This window comes from Octopus bimaculoides, chromosome 7 (genome assembly GCF_001194135.2).
Source record: "Octopus bimaculoides isolate UCB-OBI-ISO-001 chromosome 7, ASM119413v2, whole genome shotgun sequence".
Classification (NCBI taxonomy): domain Eukaryota; kingdom Metazoa; phylum Mollusca; class Cephalopoda; order Octopoda; family Octopodidae; genus Octopus; species Octopus bimaculoides.
The window spans coordinates 41,835,287-41,839,184 of record NC_068987.1 but is presented as its reverse complement, the minus strand read 5'-3'; the positions used below and the strand labels follow the sequence as shown (position 1 = coordinate 41,839,184).

General features: G+C 37.2%; 1 protein-coding gene across 1 annotated transcript in view; it reads left to right on the top strand.

The window, feature by feature from the left end:
* The first annotated feature begins 1,983 nt into the window (after positions 1–1,983).
* The window catches only part of LOC106883735 (histidine--tRNA ligase), a 112,929-nt gene continuing 111,014 nt past the window's right edge, over positions 1,984–3,898 (top strand). The window contains exon 1 of the mRNA XM_052969549.1: positions 1,984–1,990. The gene's annotated coding sequence lies outside the window, so the exon portion shown is untranslated. The remainder of the gene's footprint in view (positions 1,991–3,898) is intronic.

Below are 3,898 nucleotides of genomic sequence, written 5' to 3'. Positions count from 1 at the left end.
ACAGTTAGTATGATGTTTGTAGACCTTTGTTGGAGATTACCTCTGCTCATCGATTGCCACAGGACATAAGTTTCCTGCACAAGTCAGGTATTACTTTCTTCCACTCCTCTTCTAGTATCTCCCATAAATTTGTCGTAGTAGTTGGTGCCCTTTGTGTTACTTTGTTTCCAAGTATCTTCCAAAGGTTTTCAGTTGGATTTAAGTCTGGACTTTGTGTTGGCCACTTCATTACTTGGATATTTTGGTCACTAAAGATTTCCAGTGACATACTTTGCAGTATGACAAGGGGTGTTATCTTGCATGAAAATGCATGGTTGATTCAGAAATGCTCATAATGATGGGATCACAAGCTGTTTAACCAAATTCAAATAGATATTAGCATTAAGAGTCCCTTTAATCTGTACTAAAGGGCCAACTCCTTCAGAAGAAATCATTCCCCACACCATGATGCTTCCTCCCCCAAACTTGGCTGATTTCTTCAGGCACTTGGATTTTAGCCAATCTCCTGCGAAGTGCCTAACATACTGTCTACCATTTGAACCTACTAAATTAAATTTGATTTCATCACCAAAATGAACTTTTGACCAATTTTCATCCTTCCAGTTCACATGAGCTTCTGCATATGAAAGTCTTTCCAGTTTGTTCTTCTTGCTGATAGTAGGTTTCATTGCTGGGGAACAAATCTTTAATCCAAATTCTTTCAGATGACGAGATACTGTAAAGCGGCTCACTTCTGTACCATTATTTACTTTTATTTTCTTAGAAATTCCAGCTGCAGTCTCAAAAGGATCCTTCAATACATACTGTTTCATGGCTTGATCATCTTGCATGGTAGTTTCGGTGGTCTACCAGTTGCCTTTTGCAGTTCAAAACCTTTAGTTTCTTCATAGAGATTAAGAACACGTGAAACTACCCTCTTAGATCTCCTTGCATCTTGTGAAATAGTCGAGAGAGTCATTCCTGAAACTTTCATCCTGACAATTTCTTTTCGGAGGTTGGGAGTAACTTTAGTGTGGTGTGCCATGTTTGGAAGCTAGCACAATACTGAGATGGTAGTAATGTTGAGCCTTCAAATGTAAACAATGTTTGAAATTTCCAGAAATTTCTGAGGGAATCTAATTGTTCTCTTATTTTGCACATGAGACATTTGGATGAAACTAGTGTTAGTGTTATTACCTTTTATTAAGACCATTGTGCAAACTTAGATTTTTCAGAGAATTTAGCTAATGGTTTATCGTGTTTACAAAACCAATTATGAATGTATATGTTCACTAGCTTTTTGGACAGTTAAAAAGATACTAATTGTTCTCTTTTTTGGCTCACTAGTGTATATGCATATGTTTTTTATTTTGTTAAGTTTTAAATTCTTTTATTTAAATTTCATTTTATTTTTTCATTGCCTTTATGGGATCTAGTTTTTTCATTTGCAAAATATGCATTTTTTAAAAGACAGTAAAAAATCTGAAAATTGGCTATAATAATGTAACTTTCCAGTTTCGTTGCTTTGAAGTTATGATGTTGTGGAGAAGAAAATTGGAGAAAAAAGTTATAGGGGATTAAAAATCGGAAAAACTGTATATTTTTAGTCAATAGTGAGACAGAAATTTTCTGTGTTTAGCGGAGCAGTGTCAACTTTAAGGCTGTACCCTGTGAAATTTAGAGTTTAGCATCGGACTTGTTCATTGTAGGTTTCTAAATAAACAGAAATACCTAATAAAATCAACATGTATCATCTTACTGTTTCTTTTGTCTCCTCATTGATTGTATGGTTTCATTATTCTTTAAAATTTGTTATATTAATGTACTTGTCTGCATGTGTTTACTTTATGCATATTTCAGTATTATGTGCACCTGTCATGTATTTGTGTACATCATTAATATATAAGTGCATATTGATGTATGTATTCATATATAAGTTTATATGTACATTTATGCATTCATGTGTGTGTGTGTGTGTATGAAGGGGGCGTCTGTCTCCAAAACTCCAAAGTTGAGTAAAGTTTTCATGCTTGGATTTGTAAACTATGATAAGAATAACACTGGTCAACAAAGAATTTGTCCCAAGGAAAAGAATACCTGTATCTTATACATTTTTGCATGTGGAATTCAAAAATAATGTCGAATTATTTGTATCTCCTACAGTTCCTCTGTTCCATGATATACCTCTCAGTTCCTGTTATGTGGCTAAATTTCAGTTAAGCTGTTGAAATGTGACGCTAATGGTTTAAGAAATACTCCTAATTTAAATTTTTATCAACAGAATTAACCTAGTGAAATCATAAATCCAGCTATCTGAGTCAATGAGTCCCAAAAATATATGAAATAAAAAATATGTAAAAATACTAACACACAGAAGCACAGTAAAATATGTAATATACTAACACACAAAAAAATTAAAACAAATCATGCAGATGAAAAGAATTTTCAGAATTAAGTGTGAAAAATCGACATAGACAACAGTGGCACAGACAACAGTGAACCACAACACAGCAAGTGGTTGTCATGTTAACAAGTTGCTAATGGCACTCTGTTGATTGGCTAAAATTACCCAAATTTCCAAATTTTAATGCCAAATAACATCAGATTCTTTAATTTACGAGATAAAGTAATTGGTTGATTATAATCAAAATTCAGAGTTGCATTGATACACCAAAATTGAAAGCAAAATTAAGTGGGGCTCATTTTGCGAATGAGAAAGACTAGATCCCCATTATTATTTATTCATCATCATCATCGTTTAACGTCCGCTTTCCATGCTAGCATGGGTTGGACGATTTGACTGGGGACTGGCGAAGCGGATGGCTACACCAGACTCCAATCTGATCTGGCAGAGTTTCTACAGCTGGATTCCTTTCCTAATGCCAACTACTCCAAGAGTGTAGTGGGTGCTTTTTACATGCCACTGGCAAGAGGGCCAGTCCGGTGGTACTGGCAACAGCCATGCTCAAATGGTGTTTTTTATGTGCTACCTGCACAAGAGTCAGCCAATGATTTGTTCACATGTCACTGGCACAAATGCCAGTAAGATGAAGCTGGAAACGATTGCGCTCAAATGGTGCTTTTTAAGTGCCACCGGCACGAGAGTGAGACTGCTGCTCTGGCAGTGATCCTGCTTGGATGGTGCTGTTAGCACTCCACTGGCACGGGTGCCAATCATCAAATTTGGTTCAGTTTCAATCTCACTTGGCCCAACAGGTCTTCGCAAGCTGAGTTTAGTGTCCAATGGAGGAAGGTTGGCATGGGTGCCAGTCATCAAATTTGGTTCAATTTTGATTTCGATTTCACTTGCCTCAGCAGGTCTTCGTAAGCAGGGTTTTGTGTCCAAAGAAGGAAAGGTATGCATAAGTGGGCTGGCTACACCCCTGGTAAAGGCCATGGGTTATGGTCTCACTTGCCTTGCCGGGTCTTCTCATGCACAGCATATTTCCACAGGTCTCGGTCACTAGTCATGTTGTATTTCCCTTGGGAGACTCGCAGAGATAACACGAGTTGTACAATTTAATTATTACATTTATTATTCAATTACATACAAAGAACGCATTCACCCAATGTTCGTTATGAATAAACAAGAATCATGTCCGCCATATCTATCAATGACATTTTACTATGACAGTCACACCAGACAACAACAATGAAACAATGAACTCAGACGAACCACTGTGACACACGGAACGTCAGACGAATCACATATCCGACAGTCCATATAACACCTCCCCACTGAAATTGATGCTACACAAGAAGTATCAACAGCAAAGTCTCTCTTGGGTTTTACGGGTTCTCTTGGACCATCTTGGGTTGTCTGGTCCATACTCCGGAAAGGGTAACATGATCTTGGGTCTGGTTTGTCATTGAGTTAGTGGCACAGTTTCCGAGATCTCCATCGGGTGATCTGTTACAA